Consider the following 26,107-nt stretch of genomic DNA (forward strand, 5'->3'; position numbering starts at 1 on the left):
ATATTTGTCTTTCAGTACTTGTAAATCAAGAAGACAAAAATCAGTTGAATATAGAAATATTGAAGAGTAAATTTAAAAATGTATCTAATGGATATTTATAAACTGTTATACTTGACAACAGAAAAATGTACATGCTTTGTAAATACACATGGGACATTTACAAAAATTAACTATGCACTAGACCATAATGCTGGCCTCACCCAGTTTGGGGCCTACAGACTACATTCTCTGATCTCAATGCACTTAAATTAGAAATCAGTAGCAAAAAGACAACCAGAAAAAAACCCATGTGTTTGCAAATGAGAAAACATGCATCTAAAGGACACACAAGTCAAGGAAAAAAACCATAGTGGAATTTTTAAAATACCTAGAAATTGGTGACTTTAAAAAAATTTTTATTTATGTTTTTGGCTGTGTTGGGTCTTCGTTGTTGCACACGGGCTTTTCTCTAGTTGCAGAGAGTGGGGGCTACTCTTTGTTGAGGTGCACGGCCTTCTCGTTGCAGTGGCTTCTCTTGTTGTGGAGCATGGGCTCTAGGCATGCGGGCTTCAGTAGTTGTGGCACGCAGGCTCAGTAGTTGTGGCTCGCAGGCTCTAGAGAGCAGGCTCAGTAGCTGTGGTACACGGGCTTAGTTGTTCCGTGGCATGTGGGATCTTCCTGGACCAGAGACTGAACCTGTGTCTCCTGCATTGGCAGGCAGATTCTTAACCACTGCACCACCAGGGAAGTCCCAATTAGTGATTATTTTTTAAAAAAAGATTCCATATCACAAATTATCAGATGCAGCATGACTGAATGTTTGTGTCTCTCTCAAATGTATATGTTGAAGCCTTAACCCCCATTGTGATTAGCGATGGGCCTTTGGGAGGTAATTAGGTTTTTAGATGAGATAATGAGAGTGGAGCTCCACAATGGGATTTGCACCCCTATAAGAAGAGGAAGAGGCCAGAGCTCTTTCTCTCTCTACCATATGAGGACACAAGAAGAAAGCAGCCATCTGCAAACCAGGAAGAAAACCCTCACTGGGAACCAAATTTGCTGGCCTCCAGAACTGGGAGAAATAAATTTCTGTTATTTAAGCCACTCATCTGTGGCTTTTTGTTGTACAAGTTAACTAAGACACAGTAATACAACACTTAAAAGGAAATTTAGAGTCCTAAATATTTAGTAATAAGTCAAATTTAAGTTAGGTTTATCTCAGCGATACAAGTTTGGTTTAGAAAATCTATTAATGTAATGTACCACGATAACAGATCAAAGGAGAAAAACAAAATGAGCATCTTAATAAATGCCAAAAATAAGCAGTCAATAAAATTCAATATTCAATCATGGTTTAAAAAAACTTAGTAAAACAGGAATAGAAGAGAACTTCTTTAATATGATAAAGAGCATCTGTCAAAAACACTTACAAAAATCATCATACTTAATGGAGCAATGCTGAAAGCATTCCTTTTAAGATCAAGTATCATACACCTCAATGTAACATCAAACTCACGGTCCTAACCTATGCAACAAGACATGAAAAAGAAATATAAAAGAAGAAAGGTAGAGAGAAAATTGTTATTAGTTGTGGATGAAAATATTGTCTCAAAACCCAAAAAAGACCTGTGGAAATTATTAATAAGAGAGTTAAGTAAGGTATGTGGACACAAAACCAATACACAAAACTCAACTACATTTCTAATAAAGCTGCAACAATTTGTTATAAAACACAAATTTTACAGGTGCCGTTTATAATAGCAACGAAAACAAACAGAAATATATACATATGCTTAAATAACCTATGAGTAAATACAACAAAAACGTGTCTTTATGCAGCATGTTTGGGATAAAAGACTCAATATCATAAAGGTGTTTGTTCTCCCCAAAATTGTCTATAGATTCAGTGCAGTTCCAGTACAGAAAAAAATGACAGTTTAACTTTTCTTTAATGTATTTCAGTGAAATTTGGTCATTTTCACCATAAAGGGATTATTATACACTTGCCTTGGGACCTTGAACAAGGCCTGAGTTGCCTCACCTGAAAAACAAAAGGATGGGCACCACATATCCTTAAGTCCCTTCTTGCACTGAAATCCCAAGATCTCTGAGGCTCTCAGGAGGCGGGTAGGTAAGGTACATCTGACATTTCTCCATCGTTCCATCTCTGTACTGCCCATCTAAGGAAAACAAAACGATAAACCAGGGTGAGAATGGGTCTAAAACTCCTCCCCGAAACCTTGATTTCTAACAGGAGGAAAATGTAAAGCAAATCATGACATGTCCAGAACATTATGTAATCACTGTAAATGGCTTTTAAAAGATTACATAAACATGGAAAATATTCATAACATGTTAAGTGGGAAAAAATTGCACGTGTACTATAATTGCAATTCTCAATGCAAAGACAAGATTCAGGATGCAAGGTTGCCCAGACTGTAAGTTTCACCTGAAGACTTGGTTTGGTTGGCCTACATTTTATTTTTAATTCTAACTGTTGGGTAACATTTAAAAGTCCAGAGATTTCACATAAATGTCCAGATTTGTAGTTTCTCTTAAAAATATAAAGATCAGCCAACACTGGGCCAAATTCCCACGTGGCAAACAGATACAGGTGCTGCCTTGGGGTTGCCCTTCAGAAGCAGCCTCATACTGTCTTGTTCGGATCAAGACCCTGCCTGCCCTGCTTTTCTCATTCCAAATGAGTAAATGATGCCTGGACTCTAATGCTGTTTCCATGTTTTGTTCATGGTATCCCCTTTGCCCCAGATGCTTTTCCATCTTTCTCACCTGACAAGCTCTCAACTGTTCTTGAAGACTGAGCATACTGTATCTCTTCCAGGACATCTTGAACCTCCAACTGGACCAACTCCTGCACAACCTGGTCCCTGAGGGAGCCCACCAAGATCTGTTCATCTGTGTGTCCCTCTCCCTGGGCCAAGCCATCATCCCAGAATAGGGAACAGCATTTTATTCCTGCTGGAAGCAGCCCCAGCCTGTGCAACTGAGCTGGAGCACATGGCTGGAAGGGAAAGAACAGGAGCTAAGAAGTGAAACCAAAATTGTGTCGGGTGGATGATGGCACCAGAGAGCTTGTGCTTTCTTCTTAAGAAACTCCTTTTAACGCTGGTCTAACATCTCCAAATGAAAATGCAGGAGACGGCATCTGAGCCCGTCCTGCTCCCTGCCCTGCTTGGGCAGGGCCTCCAGGTGTGGCCACACTCTCCCCATAGCTGGAGCCGGTCAAGAGCGCTACAGCAGCCATTTGCCTTTTCGGGACTGCGGAGCAGACCGTCCATGTGATTGAGGAATGTAGTAAAGGCAAGTGACCAGCAAGAACACCAGTAAACGCTCCTGTTTCCTCTCCTAAATCCTCTGGCAGGAAGTCCTTATCTGCTTTCTGGCGTGAAGCCTGGGAGTGCAGGGTGTTTTCAGGCCTAGGATTCCGGGGACCTGGGCGCTTCTCAGCAAAATGTGTGTCTGAGGGTCCAAGGGTTGCTCACCTTCCTGCCCAGCTCCCGGGAGTGTCACCAGATCCTGGTGTGTCAGCTACGGGGGCGCTTCTCTCAGAGCTCTTCCTTCTCTCCCAGACGTGTCCCTTCCTTCCTCACCTTTTCTCCTTATTGTCTGTCTCTCCCCAGAAGGTAAGAGCCCAGGGCCCGGACTGAGTGTGTCTTGTCTAGAGCTGTGTCCCCAGCCTCCACGGCCACAAATGTTTGTTGAATGACTGGCTGAATGCATGGGGACCTAGAACGCTGGGAGAGAGTAAGGCTGGGGTTCTGATGGAAGGTTCTAGACCAAAGCTGGGGTCCTGACCCTAGGAAGCCCCAAAGTCAGCCCCTCACGTTCCAAGCTGGGGCAACTCAGAGGTCAGTCAAGGCCAGGCACCCGAAGCTAACTGGAAAAGTTTGTCAGGGCCCAGACACGGGGGACCTTATCTCAGCTCCTGACCTTGGGCTAGTCCTATGGGTTTGGGGGGATGGGGCCAGCTCCAGCCCCAGGTAGCCCCACCCCCAGACAGCTCCATCCCTGCAAAATCCAGCTTCAGACCTGTCACGCTCAAGGTACCTCCAAACCTCAGCAGAAACTTGTTCAGGTAGGTTTCCAGGACCCACCCCTCAAAGGCCCGCCCCACGCCTGGTCCCACCCACTACCAGGCCCCTCCTCCAGACTCTGGACCCGCCACGGCAGCCTCCAGGACTCAGGTGGTGCTTAGAGGGGGCAGGGTCCCCGTGAACCTGAGGATGACAGTCCAGGGTCCTCCTCCGTCCTGCCGGGTTGGCTGGGGTCCCACTGCACACGTGCTCTATGGCACATTCAAGCCCCCAGGTTCTGTCGTGGAGGAGACAGGTGCAGAGCTGGGGAGACTGGGCCTCAGTGGATGACAAGTTTAGCGCGGGGGCCCGACCCAGACCAGAGCCTGACTGTCCACCTGGAGTGAGGGTGGCGTGCTTTGCCCGCAGAGCAGCCAGACAGCAGCCACAGCAGATGCTGCCACCACCGCGTGTGCTCTTGTCTGTCCCTTTCAACAGTAGGGAGCGAGATCGGTGGGTCGTCGCCCAGTACTAGGCAAGGAGCAAGGAGGTCAAGGGGCGGTGCCTAGAACTGGTCCCCTGACTCCCTGCCCAGTGCTTTCCCCAGCACCCCGTGACCTCTATGCCCTCCTGCCCTCTCTGAAGGAGCCAGAGGGGTGAGACAGCCCCCTCCTCCAGTCCGTGACCAGGCCCACATCGTCCCATGTCCCTCCCCCGGCCCTGATTCCTCCCCCCACCCCCCCAGCGCCCCCAGCTGTCTGCAGCCTGCTCAAAATGCGAGAGAAGTTTGTGTGGGTTCCTACTTACTGCGACTGCTGCCTGACCACGGACACCCTAACACCATAAGGATGAGCACACTGGGCTTTCAGGGTGACCTTGACTGCATCGGGAGGCTTGATGACAGTGGTGACTCCAGAGAAAACTCCAGCACACCTGCTGCATGGGGGTGGCCTCAGGACTGCGGCTGCCAGGCAGCATCCAGTGTCTGGTTACCCAGCCCACAGGGTGAGTGAGAAAGGCTCCGAGAAAGCAGGTCCCCTCACTCTGCTCCGTAAGCAGGCAAAGGGGACACGGGCCAGTTCCTCCATGTCAAGTGTCACTCGGCTTCCTTCTGACGCCGGGAAGCCCATGCCCCTTGCCTGGAAGTTTCTGTCTTAGGAGCAGCATCTCATAGCTGGGCCTCAGAGCTACGAGGTCAAGGGTGAAGGCTGGACCCCAGCAGTGGCATCAGTTTGGCATTTCTCACCTGAGCACAGATGGTGCCACTGAGCTGGCGTGGAAGCTTGTGAGGGTGCACCCCTGCCCACATTGTATCTACTGGTGCCCCAGCACCCAGCCCATCCCACACCCTGCCTTGGACACAGCAGGTCCTCAATAAATAAGCAACCAGGAACCTTGGAGTGCACACCCATGAAGATGAGAGCACCTGGCCATAGTAGTGTGGATGGCCGAGTGCAAGCCCACCCCAGTCCCAGAAGAGCAGTCCCAATGCATAGGTCAGGAATGCACCCCAAAGAGAGACCTCACCCACTAAGCGTCCTTGGAGCCCGCACCATGCTGGGAAACTCTTGGGCATTTCCAAAGCTGCTTCTTGGGCAAATCTCTCCATATCGGCCTCCACCACGTTTTTTCCTACAGTTGATGTGAAGCACCAAACCTCATTTTATGTGAGAGAGTTCTCGTCACAGCCAGACCTATGGATTCTCTACTTTAAACAGTTCACCATTTTAAGGTATACAATTCAAGGGCTTTTAGTATATTCAGCAGAGTTGCGCATCTATCATCACAGTGAATTTTAGAACATTTTCATTATCCCCCTCCTCATAGCATCACTTCTCAATCCCCCCTCCCCCGAATCTCCTCCTGGCAACCAGTGATCTACTTTCTGTCTCTATGGATTTACCAATTCTGGACTTTTCATAGAAATGAAATCATACCACATGTGGTCCTTTTTGTCTGGTTTCTTTCACTTGGCAGAAGGTTTTCAAGGATCATCCACATTGTAGCGAGTGTCAGGGCTTCACTCCTTTTGTGGTTGAATAATATTCCCTCGGATGGATAGAGCACACTTTGTTCATCCCTTCATCCCTCAGTGGACACCGGGATTGTTCTCACTTTTTGACTATTGTGACTCGTGCTGCTAAGGACATTTATATACAGGCTTTTGTGAGGACATATGTTTTCCTTTCTCTTGGGTCTGTATCCAGGAGTATAATAGCTGGCTCATATGGTAACTCTTATGTTTAACTCTTTGAGGAGCTGCCAGACTGTTTTCCGCAGTGGCTGTACCACTGCACGTTCCTACCAGCGGCGAATGACGGTTCCCGTTTCTCCACATCCTCATCCTCGTCAACACTTGTTACTATCTGTCTTTAAGATTCTAGCTGTCTTGATGGGGGTGATCTCTTGCATTTGCTTCACATTTTCTTGATGGCTATTAAGACCAGAGAATTTTTTATTGGAATATAGTTGCTGCACAGTATTATATGTTACAGGTGTAGAGTATAGTGGTGCACAATTTTTAAAGGTTATACTCCATTTATAGTTATTATAAAATATCGGCTGTATTCCCTGTGTTGTACAATATATCCTTTAGGTTATTTTATAGCTAATAATTTGTACCTCCTAATCCCCTACCCATTTGTTGTCCCTCCTCCTTCCCTCTCCCCACTGTTAACCACTAGTTTGTTCTCTATTTCTGTGAGTCTGTTTCTCTTTTGTTATATTCACTAGTTTGTTGTAATTTTTAGATTCCATATATAAGTGATGTCATCCAGGATTTGTCTTTCTCTGTCTGACTTATCTTACTTAGCATAATGCCCTCCAAGTCCATCCATGTTGCTGCAAATGGCAAAATTTCAACCTTTTTTATGGCTGAGTAATATTCCATTGTATATGTATAGACCACATCTTCTTTATCCATCCATCTGTTGATAGACACTGAGGTTGCTTCCATGTCTTGACTACTGTAAATAATGCTGCTATGAACATTGGGGTGCATGTATCTTTACAAATGAGTGCTTTTGTTTTTTTGGATATACACCCAAGTGTGGAATTGCTGGGTCATATGGTAGTTCTATTTTTAGCTTTTTGAGAAACCTCCATGCTGTTTTCCACACTTGCTATACAAATTTGCATTCCCATCAACGGTGTATGAGGGTTCCCTTTTCTCCACATCCTCACCAACATTTCTTTGTGTTCTTTTTGATAGCCATTCTGACAGGTGTGAGAATGCGGTTTTAATTTGCATTTCCCTGATGATTAGCGATGTTGAGCATCTTTTCATGTGCCTGTTGGCTATCTGCATTTCCTCTTTGGAAAAATGTCTATTCAGTTCTTCTGCCCATTTTTCAATCAGGTTGTTTGGTTTTTTTGTTGTTTTTTTTTTTTTGATATTGAATTCTATGAGCTGTTTATATATGTTGGATATTAAGCCTTTATCGGAGACCCTAGAATTTTAAAGCAGCATGCAGGGCCCGTTCCTGGCCCTCTCTGTGTCTGAGTGAGCAGATTATGGGTCTGAGAGCTTTTGCTGAGGCTGAGATGCCCATGTTGTTAAGGAATCTGATATCCCTTGCTCTGACAAAGTCGGAAGAGCACCATGTAGGGCCCAGCTGCCCTCACTGGCGGCACTCAAGACCTTGAGAGGAGAATTTCACCTGTGCAGCCTCCTTCCCCCCTCATTCTCCAGCTAGAGGCCCCCGGAGGCAGAGGTGTACGCAGGTTTCCTTGGTTTGCCAGGCTTGGATGCAGCAGCGCAATGGACAAACAGCCAGCTCAGTCAGTTCTAGGAAGAGACAGCCCCAAGGTGACCAAATGACCATTTGTTGTCTAAATTCTGCACTCACCCATGGGTGCTCTGAAAGCTGGTCTCCATGACCGTCCATAGGCCCAGGAAGTCTTCCCCTCCATCTGGTCTGCAGGCTCCCCGGGCTGTCCCACAATTGCTCAAGGAAGAAAATGAACGATTTTCCCATTGTCTGTTTAGGAATTTTCCTGAAAAATCAGTGGAGGGCTTAGTTATGCACTTTAATCTCAGCTTCCAGCTGGCATCACCAGGCACCCTGCCCATCGGCAACAGGGCCTCCGGGATTCCATGAATCCCCCCAGAAGATTTTGACAGGAGTGACTCACAAACGCCTCTTTCCTTGAAATAGTTTACGCTTGTTCTGATTCTGTTATTAAAATAGGTACAATGAGAGGCTTGGTATCTATTTTATTTTAATCAATTGTTTGAAGTACTGTGAGTTATTTGGATGTTTTCAACAATGAATTACTTTTCTCAGAAATGATGCAAATTTAATTATTCTGACCATCCAACTCAAAATGCGATTTGAACCTTTGTTTTGAGGGGTTTTTTCCAAATATGTTTAGCCGTATTTTACTCTCTTGTTTTATTTTAAAAACAGCAATATTTATCACGACAGTTTCCATCTTATAGCAAATAAAACTGCTCCAGGAGCGTGCCAACATAGGGCCCCGGCATGTAAACAGTGACCCTTAGAAAAAATGCGTGCATTCAGTTGACCTGATCCATAAGGAACCAGAATTGGGTGGAGCTCTGTGCCACGTCTGGCAGAAACACAGCAAACAAGAAACATGCGTGTCTTGACTGTAAGTGCCAGGACCTGATTCTGGGACTTCAGGATGGCTGAGTGGTCCTTGTCCTCAAGAAATAAGTGGTCTAATAAGGAAGATCGCTAAGGAAAAAAATAACAGCATTTGCTGTGAGACCTGCTGTTGCCACTTGCCCACTAGCCCAGCGTAGCAGTGATGTTAACTGGGGGTGCACGGGGCGGGGGAGGGGAGGGGAGGTCAGAATGAGACAGGCTGGGACCTGGGACCCTTTGCTGCAGTGCTTACATCTGGACAAACGTCTCTTCGAGCAACAAAATACAAAGAAACTATAAGGGACTAAAAATAACTGCGTGCGTGTACACTAGGGGCAAATTATGGACAAAAAGATACAAAAAGACCAAAACCCCAACTGCCACTTCTAGAGTCCAGAGCAAAAGCAAGGGGTCGGGAGCAAAAGCAGGATATTGCATATGCCCCCTGCACACACCACCACCAAAGGGGTTGGCAGACCACCTCTGGCCTGACCCCTGGACCCACCCCACACTCACCCCGTATAAGGAACCAGCTTGCCCCCTACTCCAGCGAGCGGGCGAGCAAGGGAACCTGTTCTCACTCCCCCCTACAGCCGAGGAGCCCCTGTAATGCCTTGCCTGAATTTCTTGGCTGGCCTCTGATCAATTTCTATTGATTGGGGAAGGCCAAGAACCCTGGTCAGTATCAAGGAGAGGCTCTTCCAAGAGGGGGTACCTCCAACTGTGTGTATCCCCTCTGGAGAGGGTATTCTGGCAGGCTAAGGTGTCCTGGTTTGTTTTGTTGTTTTTGCCACTGCAATCCCAGAGACTAAAACAGTGCCAGGTGTCTTTTTGATAATACACAGGTGAATGAATGAATGAATGAATGAATGAGAGTTTACCACCAAAATACAAGGAAGGAGGAGGAGGAGGACCCACCCAACAGTGGGAGCCAAAAGGGCTGAGACAAAGACCAGGCAGAGGATGGGATGGAGAGGGGCCAGGTGACAGGTGGAGGGGGCCTCAGAAGGGGCTGGGGGGGAGGGCTCTGTGCTCAGAGCTGGGTTACCAGGCTGAGGACCGTCATCCTCCCCCATGAAGCCAACTGTTTGCAAGCCTGTGTTTAGCTTTGGAACAGTCTTCAGTAAAACCTTCCACAGAACTACAAGCAACAAGAGAAAAAAAAATAGATAAATAGGACTGTTTCTTTTTTTTTTGGCTGTGCCATGTGGCTTGTGGGATCTTAGTTCCCCAACCAGGGATCGAACCCACGTCCTCAGCAGTGAGAGTGGTGCAGAGCCCTAACCACCAGACGGCCAGGCAATTCCCAATGCGAAAATTTTTGCTTCAAGAAAGTGAAAAGACAACCCACGGAGGAGAAAATATTTGCAAATCATTCTTCTGATAAGGGACTCATCTGGAATATATAAAGAATTCAGAGGGCGTAGTCAAAATGGTGTACTAGGAGGATGCAGAATTCGCGTCTCCGCACAACTAGGGCACCTACCAGCCACCGGTGGTGGACCACGGACAACTAAGGGGACGGCAGGAACCCTCAGGGACCAGGCAGGACGTGGGGAGTAGGGGGGAGTAAGTGGGGAGGAGAAGTGGAGGCAGGATGGGACTGGCTTCCCTGAGGGGCGGCTGGGGGAGGGGAAGGGATCCCATGCCCGAAGGGCGAGATTGGGGGACCATTGGGAGGACATAGGATCAAAAGGGAGCGTGGCCAGGTTCCCCCTGCCCACTTGGGCCCCCAGGAACCTGCTGAGATCCCAGGCCTGATCCTCTGCCCACTGAGGCCCCCTCCAGCCGCGCAGGTCCTGAGGGAGAGGCAGGGAGGGAAGAGGGAGCAAAAGTAAAGGCCGGACCTCCGGGACCAGCACCCCTGAGGGTTGGCTGGGGGAGGGGAGGAGTTCCTACACCCAGCGGGACCCACCCACGGTTAGAGGTCCAGCGGGGATGCAGAGACCCTGGGGGAGACAGTGGGGGAGGGGCGTGGAGGAAGGGAAGGCGGCCAGCGCTTTCCCTGCCCACTTAGGCACCAGGAAGCCTGTTGGGGTCCCGGGCCTAATCCTCTGCCCTCGGAGCCTCCCTCCTGCCACGCAGAGCCCAAGCCCCGCCCCTACCCCCCCACCCAGGGCCCCACCTCTACACTCGGAAACCCCCTCTGAGACCCCCTCCAACACGCTGGGCCTAAGCCCCGCCCACACACCCTCACCCAGGGCCTTACCTCCAAACTCCAGAACCCAACACTCCAGAGACCCTCCTTTCGAGGTGCTGCCTCTCCCCTTCTATGCAGGTCGTAAGCAGAGGCCCCGCCCCACACTTCAACGTCGCCCCGCCTAGGCCCCGCCCCACGCTCAAACGTCACCCCCCCACCCGCCTTGGTCCCACCCCACCCTAAACCCCGCCCCTGCCTAAGTTCCACCCCTTGCCTAAACTCCACCCCCATAGCCAAGGCTTTTTTTGTTTTTTTTCCTTTTCTTTTTTCCTCTTTTAGATTGGGGTTCTGTTTTACCTTGTTGATTCATTGTTGTTGATTATTTTATATTTTTATTTTTCCTAATAAATCTTTTATTTTTCTACTTTTACTTTATTCTTTATACTTTGTTATTGTTCTCTCCTTTTGGCTTGTTCCCCCTCCCCTTTTTTTTCTGTTGTGGTTTTATTTTACCTTGTTGCAGTTGTTTCGATTATAGTTTTATTTTTCCTAATATATTTTTTATCTTGCTATTTTTATTTTGTTTTTATTCTTTGATATTGTACTGCTCCTTTTTTTCTTTCTTTCTTCTTTTTTTTTTTTTTTTACCATGCCACAAAGCTTGCAGGATCTTGGTTCCCAGGCCGGAGGTCGGGCCAGAGTTCCTCTGGTGGGAGCTCTGAGTCCAAACCACTGGACTAACAGAGAACCTCAGACCCCAGAGAATATTAATCCGAGTGAGGCCTCCTGGAGTTCCTCGTCTCAGCACGAAGACCCAGCTCTATCCAACTGCCTGCAAACTCCAGTGCTGGACGTCTCAGGCCAAACAACCAGTAAGACAGGAATACAGCACCACCCATCAAAAAAAAAAAAAATGAAACGACAAAAAAAAAATGTTACAGATGAAGGAGCAAGGTAAAAACCTACAAGACTAAATAAATGAAGACGAAATAGGCAACCTACCTGAAAAAGAATTCAGAGTAATGATAGTAAAGATGATCCAAAATCTCAGAAACAGAATGGAGAAAATACAAGAAACGTTTAACAAGGATCTAGAAGAACAAAAGAACAAACAAACACTGATGAACAACACAATTACTGAAATTAAAAATACTCTAGAAGGAATCAATAACAGAATAACTGAGGCAGAAGAACGGATAAGTGAGCTGGAAGATAAAATGGTAGAAATAACTGCCAGGGAGCAGAATAAAGAAAAAAGAATGAAAAGAATTGAGGACAGTCTCAGAGACCTCTGGACAACATTAAATGCAGCAACATTCAAATTATAGGAGTCCCAGAAGAAGAAGAGAAAACGAAAGGATCTGAGAAAATATTTGAAGAGATTATAGTCAAAAACTTCCCTAACATGGGAAAGGAAATAGCCAATCAAGTCCAGGAAGCACAGAGAGTACCATATAGGATAAACCCAAAGAGAAACACGCCAAGACATATATTAATCAAACTATCAGAAATTAAATACAGGGGCTTTCCTGGTGGCGCAGTGGTTAAGAATCCGCCTGCCAATGCAGGAGACATGGGTTCGAGCCCTGGTCTGGGAAGATCCCACATGCTGTGGAGCAAGTAAGCCCATGCGCCACAACCACTGAGCCTGCACTCGAGAGCCCTCAAGCCACAACTACTGAGCCCGTGTGCCACAACTACTGAAGCCTGCGTGCCTAGAGCCCGTGCTCCCAACAAGAGAAGCCACCACAATGAGAAGCCTGCGCACTGCAACGAAGAGTAGCCCCCGCTTGCCGCAACTAGAGAAAGCTTGCACGCAGCAACAAAGACCCAACGCAGCCAAAAATAAAAATAAATAAAATAAAATAAATTTATTTAAAAAAATTAAATACAAAGAAAAAGTATCAAAAGCAGCAAGGGAAAAGTAACAAATAACATATAAGGGAACCCCCATAAGGTTAACAGCTGATTTTTCAACAGAAACTCTGCAAGCCAGAAGGGAGTGGCAGGACATATTTAAAGTGATGAAAGGGAAAAACCTACAACCAAGATTACTCTACCCAACAAGGATCTCCTTCAGATTTGATGGAGAAATTAAAACCTTTACAGATAAGCAAAAGTTAAGAGAATTCAGCACCACCAAACCAGCTTTACAACAAATGCTAAAGGAACTTCTCTAGGCAGGAAGCACAAGAGAAGGAAAAGACCTACAAAAATACCCCCAAACAATTAAGAAAATGGTAATAGGAACATACATATCGATAATTACCTTAAATTACTGTAAATGGATTAAATGCTCCAACCAAAAGACACAGACTGGCTGAATGGATACAAAAACAAGACCCGTATATATGCTGTCTACAAGAGACCAACTTCAGACCTAGGGACACATACAGACTAAAAGTGAGGGGATGGAAAAAGATATTCCATGCAAATGGAAATCAAAAGAAAGCTGGAGTAGCAATTCTCATATCAGACAAAATAGGGTCTATTAAAATAAAGACTATTACAAGAGACAAGGAAAGACACTACATAATGATCAAGGGATCAATCCAAGAAGAAGATATAACAATTGTAAATATTTATGCACCCAACATAAGAGCACCTCAATACATAAGGCAAACGCTAACAGCCATAAAAGGGGAAATCGACAGTAACACGATAATAGTACGGGACTTTAACACCCCACTTTCACCAATGGACAGATCATCCAAAATGAAAATAGATAAGGAAACACAAGCTTTAAATGACACATTAAACAAGATGGACTTAATTGACATTTATAGCGCATTCCATCCCAAAACAACAGAATACAATTTCTTCTCAAGTGCTCATGGAACATTCTCCAGGATAGACCATATCTTGTGTCACAAATCTAGCCTTGGTAAATTTAAGAAAATTGAAATCGTATCAAGTATCTTTTCCGACCACAACATTATAAGACTAGATATCAATTACAGGGAAAAATCTGTAAAAAATACAAATACATGGAGGCTAAACAGTACACTACTAAATAACCAAGAGATCACTGAAAAAATCAAAGAGGAAATCAAAAAATACCTAGAAACAAATGACAATGAAAACATGATGACCCCAAACCTATGGGATGCAGCAAAAGCAGTTCTAAGAGGGAAGTTTATAACAATGCAATCCTACCTCAAGAAACAATAAAAATCTCAAATAAACAACCTAACCTTACACCTAAAGCAATTAGAGAAAGAAGAACAAAACCCCCCCCCAAAGTTAGCAGAAGGAAAGAAATCATAAAGATCAGATCAGAAATAAATGAAAAAGAAATGAAGGAAACAATAGCAAAAATCAATAAAGCTAAAAGCTGGTTCTTTGAGAAGATAAACAAAATTGATAAACCATTAGCCAGACTCATCAAGAAAAAAGGGAGAAGACTCAAATCAACAGAATTAGAAATGAAAAAGGAGAAGTAACAACTGACATGGCAGAAATACAAAGGATCATGAGAGATTACTATAAGCAACCATATGCCAATAAAATGGACAACCTGGAAGAAATGGATAAATTCTTAGAAAAGCACAACCTTCCGAGACTGAACCAGGAAGAAATAGAAATATAAATAGACCAATCACAAGCACTGAAATTGAAACTGTGATTAAAAATCTTCCAACAAACAAAAGCCCAGGACCAGACGGCTTCACAAGCGAATTCTATGAAACACTTAGAGAAGAGCTAACACCTATCCTTCTCAAGCTCTTCCAAAATATAGCAGAAGGAGGAACACTCCCAAACTCATTCTACAAGGCCACCATCACCCTGATACCAAAACCAGACAAAGATGTCACAAAAAAAGAAAACTGCAGTCTAATGTGTCTGATGAACATAGATGCAAAAATCCTCAACAAAACACTAGCAAACAGAATCCAACAGCACATTAAAAGGTTCATACACCATGATCAAGTGGGGTTTATCCCAGGCATGCAAGGATTCTTCAATATACGCAGATCAATCAATGTGATACACCATATTAACAAATTGAAGGATAAAAACCATATGATCATCTCAATAGGTGCAGAAAAAGCTTTTGACAAAATTCAACACACATTTATGATTAAAAAAAAAAAACTCTCCAGAAAGTAGGCATAGAGGGAACCTACCTCAACATAATAAAGGCCATATATGACAAAGCCACAGCCAACATCTTTCTCAATGGTGAAAAACTGAAACCATTTCCTCTAAGATCAGGAACAAGACAAGGTTGCCCACTCTCACCACTATTATTCAACATACTTTTGGAAGTTTTAGCCACAGCAATCAGAGAAGAAAAGGAAATAAAAGGAATCCAAGTGGGAAAAGAAGAAGTAAAACTGTCACTGTTTGCAGATGATATGATACTATACATAGAGAATCCTAAAGATGCTACCAGAAAACTACTAGAGCTAATCAATGAATTTGGTAGAGTAGCAGGATACAAAGTTAATGCACAGAAATGTCTTGCATTCCTATACACTAATGATGAAAAATCTGAATGAGAAATTAAGGAAACACTCCCATTTACCATTGCAACAAAAAGAATAAAATACCTAGGAATAAACCTACTTAAGTAGACAAAAGACTTGTATGCAGAAAACTACAAGACACTGATGAAAGAAATTAAAGACGATCCAAACAGATGGAGAGATATACCACGTTTTCCGGTTGGAAGAATCAACATTGTGAAAATGACTATACTACCCAAAGCAATCTACAGATTCAATGCAAACGCTATCAAACAACCAATGGCATTTTTTACAGAACTAGAACAAAAAAATTCACAATTTGTATGGAAACACAAAAGACCCCAAATAGCCAAAGCAATCTTGAGAAAGAAAAACGGAGCTGGACGAATCAGGCTCCCTGACTTCAGACTATAGTACAAAGCTACAATAATCAAGACAGTATGGTATTGGCACAAAAACAGAAATATAGATCAATGGAACAGGACAGAAAGCCCAGAGGTAAACCCATGCACATATGGTCACCTTATCTTTGATAAAGGAGGAAAGAATATAAAATGGAGAAAAGTCAGCTTGTTCAATAAGTGGTGCTGGGAAAACTGGACAGCTACATGTAAAAGAATGAAATTAGAACACTCCCTAACACCATACACAAAAATAAACTCAAAATGGATTCAAGACCTAAATATAAGGCCAGACACTATGAAACTCTTAGAGGAAATCATAGGCAGAACACTCTATGACATAAATCACAGCAAGATCCTTTTTGACCCACCTCCTAGAGAAACAGAAATAAAAACAAAAATAAACAAATGGGACCTAATGAAACTTAAAAGTTTTGCACAGCAAAGGAAAACATAAAGAAGACGAAAAGACAACCCTCAGAGTGGGAGAAAATATTTGCAAACGAAGCAACTGACAAAGGACTAATCTCCAAAATATACAAGCAGCTCATGCAGCTCAATATCAAAAAAACAAACAACCCAATCCAAGAATGGGTAGAAGACCTTAATAGACATTTCTCCAAAGAAAATGTACAGATATCCAACAAACACATTAAAGGATGCTCAACATCACTAATCGTTAGAGAAATGCAAATCAAAACCACAATGAGGTATCACCACACACTGGTCAGAGTGGCCAGCATCAAAAAATCTACAAACAATAAACACTGGAGACGGTGTGGAGAAAAGGGAACCCTCTTGCACTGTTGGTGGGAATGTAAATTGATAGAGCCACTATGGAGAACAGTATGGAGGTTCCTTAAAAAACTAAAAATAGAGCTACCATACGACCCAGCAATCCCACTACTGGGCATATACCCTGAGAAAACCATAATTCAAAAAGAGTCATGTACCGCAACATTCATTGCAGCACTATTTACAATAGCCAGGACATGGAAACAACCTAAATGCCATCGACAGATGAATGGATAAAGAAGATGTGGCACATATATACAGTGGAATATTACTCAGCCATAAAAAGAAACGAAATTGAGTTATTTGTAGTGAGGTGGATGGGCCTAGAGTCTGTCTTACAGAGTGGAGTAAGTCAGAAAGAGAAAAACAAATACCGTATGCTAACACATATATATGGAATCTTAAAAAAAAAAATGGTTTTGATGAACCTAGGGGCAGGGCAGGAATAAAGACGCAGACGTAGAGAATGGACTTGAGGACAAGGGGAGTGGGAAGGGTAAGCTGGGATGAAGTGAGAGAGTAACATTGACATATATACACTACCAAATGTAAACTAGATAGCTAGTGGGAAGCAGCTGCATGGCACAGGGAGATCAGCTCGGTGCTTTGTGACCACCTAGAGGGGTGGGATAAGGAGGGTGGGAGGGAGATGCAAGAGGGAGGGGATATGGGGATATACGTATGCATATAGCTGATTCACTCTGTTATACAGCAGAAACTAACACAACACTGTAAAGCAATTACACTCCAATAAAGATGTTAAAAAAAAAATACCTTAACAAGCAGTGCTGTATGAAGAAAATGATCAGACTTTATTGAGGTCTGTTTGACTCCGAATACAATGCTTTAATCACTAAAAAAAAAAAAAAAAAGAAGAATTCACACAGCTTAATAATAAAAAGACTACCTAATTTTCAAATTGTCCAAGGATCTAGATAGACATTTCTCTGAAGAAGATGCCCAAATGGCCAACAATGCTCGGTGGGTCTCACAAAACCCATTTCAATCCAACTAGAAAGTTCAGAGTCAGATTCACAAGTTCCCGGCCTCATCATCAGCCCAAGAAGGTGGTGGGGAGAGAGATGTTTGCCTCCAATCCTAAGGCAGGGAAATGGTGCAAGAATTGGGTCCCATGGAGCATCCTCTCTCAAAGACCCAGCAGACCCAAGCGGGTGACACTGCCTCCACCTCAGTGCTGCCCTGCACCAGACAGCTTCAACATTCTGAGGGGTCGTGGGCTCTGAGAAGTGACCCTAAATGTGGCCAAGGGACCTACTGACACCCCAAAGCAAGCAGGATGGACCCCCAGAGTGCCAGCCCCTAACAAAGGGACGTTGCTTCAGATCTGCTCTTCGGGGTCTGGGCACTAGGGAGTGGTGAGAGGTGTATCAGAGGGCGTTTCGGACCACTTCCCCACCTCCAGAACCTCACCCAGGGCTTCCAGTTCCTCCAGCATTGATGTGTTCCTGGTAGATCTGCCTCTGCGTTTCCCTGTGTGATGTGACAGCTGCCTGGAAAGGTAAAATGCAGGCAGCACGTAGGCAGTGAATACTGGAAAGGAGTTGACTGCTGCTCCAGCATTTTCCAAAGGACCCTCTGTGCATACTCCACTTTTTCAAAAGCTTGGGTGATCTAATATGTTTAGAAAACACAACTACCTTCCCCCCCCCAACCCCCCCGGCCCCCGCGCCCTTTTTTTAAAGGCAGGCTTTTTTGTTGCAAAGCTACAAAGATGCCTGAATATGCAAAACTGCCCTGGGTTTTTCTGAGAGAAGAGGTTGCACCACGTCACAAGCTCACATTTCCGAGAAACCTTTGTCTCAGTGCCCCAAGGAGCTGGTGCTCCCGAAATATGCACTGGAAAATCTTAACCTCACCCCGTTCCCTTCCTCTTGCAGATGGTGAGACCAAGGCAGAGGTAGACAGCAGGGAAGGCTGTGCAGAGAGCCGAGACTAGGGACCTGGTCCCCAGGTGCCCATCACTAAATTCCTTCCCTGGATCAGCTACATCACTCGCGGGGCCAAGTGCAAAATGGAATCAAGCGCAAGCCCTTCTGAGCACGGGTTCCTGTGTGACTCAAGCATCACTCACCCATGAAGCCAACCCCGCTCTCTCCACAGCCCAGATGGGTAGAATGGACGCATCCCTGAACTTGAAGCCAAAGACCCCAGGCCTGCCCCTCACTAGCCCAGTGACCTTGGACATGTCACTCAGCTTCTCTGAGCCTCAGTCTCCACTCCCTGCAAGTGGGTTCATAATGCCACTTTTCTCACCGCTATGGAGTCGTGATTGCCTGAGATTGCAAACAGAAATCGGCTCCTGCCTTATTAAAAAGAAGAAAGGGCTGACCCTGTGTTTGCCGGGGGCTAGGTCTGCTCAGTTCTTGGATTCTAGAACCGTGAGATCCCACCCACTGTCACGCTGAAGGCCGCTGTTACCAGGAGGTGCAAAGCAAAGTCCCAGTGATACCAACTTGCGGATGGGGTGCCTGCAGGAGCCCCCTGTCTGATTCCAGGCAGCAGGGCCACGGAGGTGGACTCCAGGTCCACCTGCGCCGAGGCCTCCCTGCCTCCTCTGTGTGGTGGTTCAATTTCCCACCTTACTCAGCATCTCTCAGGCACTAAGTGATACACACAACGAGAGGCAGCCGCACATGGTGTTGGGGCATCATAAGGGCTAATGGCATGCCAGCTCCCACCGCCCGCAGCATTTATTATTAAGTGCTTATTTAGGGCATTATTAGGAAGCTGTTACATAATTAATATTTTTCACTGATTTGCATATTTATCACAGCTCCACTGCTGTCCCGTGTAACTTCGGGCAAGTTCCTTAACCCTGCTGTGCCTCAGTTTCCCCATCTGTAACATGTACATAATGCAAGCACCCAGCTCAGCGCCGTGGAGCAGACTGAACTAATACATGGAAGATGCTCAGGAGAGTGTTTGGCGCAAAGCAAATGGTTTATTGATGTTTGCTATTCTTCGTATTAAGACTAAAGAGACAAAGCTTATGACTGCAACTGTGTTACGTTTTAGCTTGCCCGTTTGCTTGGTTCCCAAGTAACTTGTCATTCCTTGGGAATTCTGAAGAGTAAACTAGTGACATATTGACGTGTTGGTTCTTCGGACCACCTGTCTCCTACAGGGTCGTCCAGGTCGGGTGCATGGTTTGACCAGTCGATAGAGACACCCAAACACTGGTGCGACCATTATCATTTTGTCTTGTGGGTTCAGGGTAAGCCCCTCACTTTGCCCTTTCACATCCTCCTTGTTGGCTGCATCTTAGGAAGAGTAACTTGTTCTCGAACCATAAGAAGCCAAGGCCATTGGGGCATCTTTCTGTCTCTGTCAGGTGACAACCCAAAGCCAAGCCCTTTCTTCCCTCCACTCTCTTTCCTGCTTTCCGTCCACTTTCCTGTCTGCCTCCCCTCCTCTGGCCTCTTCCACCACGATATCTGTCTGTCTGTCACATCATCTCAGTTTGGGGATGCTTCAGATCCACAGATCACATGATAAGAAGGTTTTCTAAAGTGAGATATTTGGTGCCACCAAAAAGATCATGAACCTGAAGAAATAATGTCTCCTGTGCCCCACACGCCACCCCACCTCCTGGAAGTGATGGCTCTGGGGTTTTTCTCCCTCCTGCACCCTTCTCAGATCAGCCTGGGTCACTGGGGAAAAAAAAAAACCCAACTGGGGTGGGCAGTGAGGAGGAGGAATAGAAAATGTGCCTGTTTATATGAAAAATTGAACAAAAGAAGACTCAGTTCTCGCAGGCTGTAATGAAGTATTTAAATGCCAGCAGAGGGCTTTCCTGGTGGCACAGTGGATAAGAATCTGCCTGCCAATGCAGGGGACACGGGTTCGATCCCTGGTCTGGGAAGATCCCACATGCCGCAGAGCATCTAAGCCCGCGAGCCACAGCTACTGAAGCCCACGCACCACAACTACTGAAGCCCGCGTGCCTAGAGCCCGTGCTCTGCAACAAGAGAGGCCAGTGCAACAAGAAGCCCGTGCACCGCAACGAAAAGTAGCCCCCGCTCACCACAACTAGAGAAAGCCCACGTGCAGCAACGAGGACCCAACACAGCCAAAAATAAATAAATAAAATAAAAATAAAAATAAATTTTAAAAATATATATTAAAAAAAATTAATAAATGCCAGTGGAGTCACCATTAACATATCTAAAGCTTCATTTTTAAGTCTGTTGAGATGTCTGGTCAAAAATTATTAACCTGAGCAGGAAGCAGTCGGGGGCTTTTCTGGAGGGCCAGGCGGACACACGAAGGAGAGATGAAGGGCATTTTAGCAGCCCCTGAGTCCGCCTTTGGTCACCCGGGTACCGTTCACTAGAGAAAGAACCCAGGGCTGGGGCTGAAGGGACCTTGGAGCTGCAGCTGGGATGGGCCAGGCCAGCTCCTTTGGGTCCCCTTGAAAGAAAGTTCTGCTCCATAGGGCTCACCCCACGACTCCTCCTAGGGATGTGACTTAACACCCCCCAAAACTGCAGAAAAGAGCCTTGCACCCCTGAAGAATTTTTGCATTTCTGTATTTCCTGGCTGTTTTTCTTTTTCTTTTTTTGGGGGGGGGGGTGTGTGTGTGAAATTTACCTAACATAAAATGAACCATTTTAAAATGTACAATTCACCACCTTTTCCTAATTTCAAAACATTTTCATCACCCTCCCCCCAAAACTCCCCGTCTCCGCTCCCCCAGCCTGGCAACTGGTCATCTACTTTCTGTCTCTGTGGACTTGCCTATTCTGGACATTGCATATAGATGGAATCGTATGACCTGTGGTGTTTTCAGAGTCTGGCTCCTTTCACTGAGCAGAATGCTTTCCAGGTTCATCCGCATGGCAGCCTGTGGCAGGGCTTCATTTTCTTTAGGGCAGAGGAACAGCCCATCATATGGATGGACCACATTTTGTTTACCCGTTCACATGGTGACAGGCACTTGGGTTGTTTCCACCTTTGGGCGACGGTGAATGATGTTGCTGTGAACGTGCTCAAAGTTTTTGCGTGAACGCCTGTGTTCAACCCTTTGGGGACACACTTAGGAATTGCTGGGGCACGTGATAACTCTATGTTTAGCTCTGTTTTATTTTGATTTTTTTCTCCCCTTTGCCTCCGGTTTCCCAAATGGAACCCAAATGTTCCAGATGTCTCTTCTCTGATTAGGCCATCTTGAAGGTGTGTTCACTGGAGTCTAGCCATGTCATCTGGACCTCTTTGGGAGCCCCACCTAAAGCCCAAGGATGCTGGAGACACCATTTCGAAAAAGGAACCCTGCTGGCATTTCATGGGTGTGTAGCGGAGCTGTAGGCTGGCGGGGGACCCTTTGTCAGGGCTATTCTCTTCACATGCCCATGGGGTCAAGTCAGGCCCAGGGAGGGTCTCCCTCCTCGCAGGACCTACTGCCTTCACGGATCATGACCCAAGACAGTAGCCACCCCGGGCATACAGGGCCCCTAGGAGCCACAAGGGGTCTGATTCACTGGGAAAGTCCCCGGTGAAAGCAAGACCACCAGTGTGTCCCTTAGAAGCGCTGTCTAGCTCTGACTTCATCATCTGGGACGTGTAGCGGGCCCTGGACATCAAAAGGCCTGGGGTCCATGGGCCTGATCACATTATTTCTCCAAAGAATGGGGCCTCCACTGACAAATGAGCTCGGTTACAAGGGGAAGAAAGCAGGGACCGGCGAGGATGCTGAGAGGCCCCGCATCACGTGACACTCAATAGCTCCCAGAGGGCCAGAGAGAGAGAAGCCAATGGAATGTCCTACTTAGCGTCCACCTCCAGACACACCAGCGATGGCGTGAGGATTTGGAATAAAAAAGAAGTTAAAAAGCAGCGGAGAAGGGGCTGGGTATACAGAGGACTCCAGGCTGGAAGTTTGTGCGTATGACCCATCTTGCACTGGCAAGACGGGCCTGGGAGAGGGGGAGGAGGGCCGGGGGCTCAAAAAATAATTCGAAAGGATAAGTCAGGGAATGCAGAAAATGTCACTTTCATTGAAAGCAAGTAGTTATTGAGCTTTTAGTCCGTGGGAGACACTGGGCTGAGAACACAGCTTACACTGCGCCGTTCAATTTCCTCAACAGCCCCCGAGGCACATAGATTATTATCCCTATTTTACATGTGAAGAAACTGAGGTTCCAAGAGGGCAGCCCTTTGCCCAAGGCCACACAGAGCCCACAGGCTTATCCAGCAGGCCCCCCCGCCAGCCCTGGGTCAACGGTGTCATCGGGACTCCACAACATTTCAGTGTTTGGTGACCATTCTAGACAAACCCAATTCCATCATTCGAAGGGCCACAGGATCCCAGATCATTGTAAAGATAGTAACAAGCAGAATGTGAGACGGAAAATAAACTCAGCATTTCATAAAGTAGATGCTTAATGGTCAGGAGATGGAACAGCTATAATGGGTTTCCTGAGCCCCAACCCGGTAGTTTGTGGTGAGGATATATGTGCCGGCGCGGGGCACGGGGAAGCACACCCTGGCCGCACGTCTTCGGGAACGTCTCTTATTATCCTGTCTAAGCCTCTGCTTTCTTCTCTGGACAAATACCTCTAGTGAGTTGAACGGTGGCCTCCAAATCGATACGTCCACACCCTAATCCTTGGTCGCTGTGAACGTGACCTCATTTGGAAAAAGGATGTTTGCAGATTAATTAAGTTAAAGATCTTGTATGAGATCATCCTGACTTAACTGGGTGGACCCGAAGTCTAACAATAAGGTTCCCCTTAAAGGGGACCTGGGCGGGGCACCCAGTGTCTGCCATAGCCCCACACACATCCCCACATCCTCCAAGTCTGGGCCCCTTGACCAGCTTGTCACACCTGAGTCCCGCCTGTTTTCCAACTGCCTTCCTGCCAGCCAGGCCCAGCTCCCTCCCCACCCCCCGCCTCCCGAGATGCCAGGCCGGGCCCCAACCACCTCAGGGCCCTCATGCTTGCTGCTCTGTCTTCCCCCAGTGCATGGCCTGGCGGCCCATCCTCCTGAAAGTACACAGCGTGCGTGTGTGTGTGTGTGTGTGTGTGTGTGTGTGTACATGCATGTGGCATCAGCCCGGGGGCCACAGAAAAAGTAGCAATGTCCATACCAGCAAACTTCTAGGGGCTCTGATGACATGAACAGTCTCAAAAAAAGGCTCGGAATAGGTCAGCCGCACCCAACGTGCCTGGCTCTCTGCTCCACTGCAATCAGGTCACGTGGGCAAGACCGAGAAGTAAGGACAACCACAGGACAGTGTGGGAAGTCCGATCGGGGAGACACAGGAATGCCTCCGTCTGAGGGCCGCCCAGACCGTGCCTGAGGTGGGTCAGGGCGAGCTTCCTGGAGAAAGCAGCCGCTGAGGGGATTCTCTGAAAGCAGGACTCGGTCCAGTCACGAAGGGAGCAAGAGAGAGAAGCTGGCATAAGTAAAGGCAAGGAAGCAAAGAGGTCTTGCTCATTCAAGGACCCGAAATTTGCTGGAGCTGGAGTTCAGGGGTAGGGGCGGGGCCGGGGCGGGAGGTTGAAAACCCAGGTCACGCAGCGCCTTGGAGTTTGTGTTTGAGCTCAAGGCCAGTGAAACACCAGGGCATGACGTGAGCACATCGATTGTTCAATCTGCTCTGCAGCCTAATTGTTCCAACGGGATTGGACATTCGTCACCCCTGCGGCTTTCAGGGGGTGACCCAGGATCCGGGAGACCCCAACCATCGGAACCCAGCTTTGACTGTTTTCTTATTCTTCTGATTTCCAGCCCCAAGGTGGGGCCCACCTCTGAGGCTTTTGTGGGCCCCACCCTCTTGGGTAGAAAGATCACTTAATTCTAAGGAACGCAGACAAGAGGGCCTGGGTGTGTAAACAGTTCTCAACGGCCTCCAACCAAGAGGGGCCTTGGCCGTGAATGCCACGTTTCTCTCGCTTTGGGCCCGGAGCTGTTCCAGGGAGGCTCTGCCATCACACAGCAGTTTGTGTTGCGTGTTTTCCTCTGCGGATACTTTGTCCTCACCAGGCCATAAGCCAGCTCTTTGTCACTAGGGCCAGACGGCAAAGTTCTGGGTCACACCGGTGCTGGCATCTGCACTGGGGGGAAGGGAAAGAATGATCCGTACATTTCCGGTCGGCTTTGGAATTCGGCGACACCTGTTCGGGTCAGGGGGTCTCAGTAGCTGAGTTCACGGGATGGGCCCCCAGCAGCCCTGGGCAGGGGGTGAGGGTTGAGAAGCTCTCTGGGCACCCTGGGGAGATCGTAGGTGCTGGAAATGAGGCCCGTGGACTTTGCTGATCTTGGCGAGAGGCAAAATAGCTTGGAAATTCGAAGGCAAGAGCTAGGAAAACCGGTCGGAAAGCATTCGCTGATTGAGACTGAAATTCCATTGACGTGAGTCTGGGGGCTTCCTGCTGAGCAGAGTGGATGCCCTCAGCTGATCTGGGCCCAGCTCTGACCCCAGGGGCCTGATTTCCTCCCCATCAGCCCAGGAGTCCTCGGAGTTTGCTTGGCCACATGAGGCTGCGATGGGCAAGTGCATTCAGAAGCTGAGAAGCACTTGGCCTAAGGGAGAAATCATCCCGACCTGCCTTTCCACCCACGCCGGCCATGAGCTCAGGGCCCAGCCTTCCTAGCACCACCCACAGGCACCCCTGCCCCCTGCTGCCCCTTCCCTCTGCCCTGCTGAAGCTCGCCTTCCCTCCCTCCTACGACCTGGTCCCCTGGATTTGTTCATCCCTCAGTCTGTGTGTGAGTCAGTCTTGCCACCTGTATCCACCCTGACCCCCAGGCCAACAGCTCTGCGTCTCACCACTGAGGCCACAGAGGCCCAGGAAGGTCAGACCCAGGGTCCCCAATGAAGGACTTGGCCTCCTTCGCCAGCGGGGGCCCTTCCTCTCCCCAAGCTCCCTTGCAGTGCTCCTCTGGGGCATTTCCTCGAGGGGTTGCTGTTGTATGTTCATTGCTCTGTGTGTCTTTACCTGATCTCAGCCAGATCAAAAGCCATGTGAGGTCAGGGACAGAACTTACATATGTCTATACACCACCCTCCAAGCCCAGGAGCTGGAGGTGGGGACACTGGAAGTGCCTGGTGGGAACTGGGGTTCAGTCCTTTCTTTTCTGAAGTCCTAAGAGCTCTCTCTTCTTTCAGTCTCTCTGTCTCTCTCTGTCTCTCCCTCTCGTGTCTCTCTGTCTCTCTTCCCACACCCACTGAGCTCTGAGGCCCTCCTCCAGCCTGTCCCTTCTCCGGGGCACTTCCCTCACTGCCCGAAGCTCTCTGAGGTCCGTGGATGGACTCCGGCATCGCCCCAAGGGTTCTCAGGCCAGAGGCGGTGCGGAGAAGGAAGGAACGGATGAGAACACCCAGGGCATTAGCGGGCGGGAGATGCTGAGTCATGTGGCCACAGGGTCACTCATCCTGGGTGTCAGGTATTCGGGGAGGTGGAAAAGATCACTGCTTCGCCTCAGCGGGCGGCCCCAGGCCAGCTGTGGGGGCTGCGAGGCCAGAGGCCACCGGGAAGAGGGGCTGGCCAGTGACCCGGGCGAGGCAGGCCCATCCTGGGCGAGGCAGGCCCATCCCGGCCTCGGTTTCCTGGTCAGGAAAGGAGGGGGTGGGCACAAAGTCTCCAGAGACCCTCCAGCTGCACACTCCCCAGCCCATCCTGGGCTGGTTTCGGGCAGCCTGGGCACTCCGAGC

At 47.3% G+C, this 26,107-nt stretch overlaps 1 long non-coding RNA gene across 1 annotated transcript; it reads right to left on the reverse strand.

Annotated features, from left to right (window-relative positions):
- Nucleotides 1-2,033: 2,033 nt before the first annotated feature.
- On the reverse strand, nt 2,034-10,894 carry LOC133100087 (uncharacterized). Its single transcript, XR_009702386.1, has 3 exons — nt 10,833-10,894; nt 7,862-8,009; nt 2,034-2,159 (listed from the first exon to the last, which is right to left on the reverse strand). It is a non-coding gene; the product is annotated as an uncharacterized LOC133100087 (long non-coding RNA).
- Nucleotides 10,895-26,107: the final 15,213 nt, after the last annotated feature.

This window comes from Eubalaena glacialis, chromosome 10 (genome assembly GCF_028564815.1).
Source record: "Eubalaena glacialis isolate mEubGla1 chromosome 10, mEubGla1.1.hap2.+ XY, whole genome shotgun sequence".
Lineage (NCBI taxonomy): Eukaryota > Metazoa > Chordata > Mammalia > Artiodactyla > Balaenidae > Eubalaena > Eubalaena glacialis.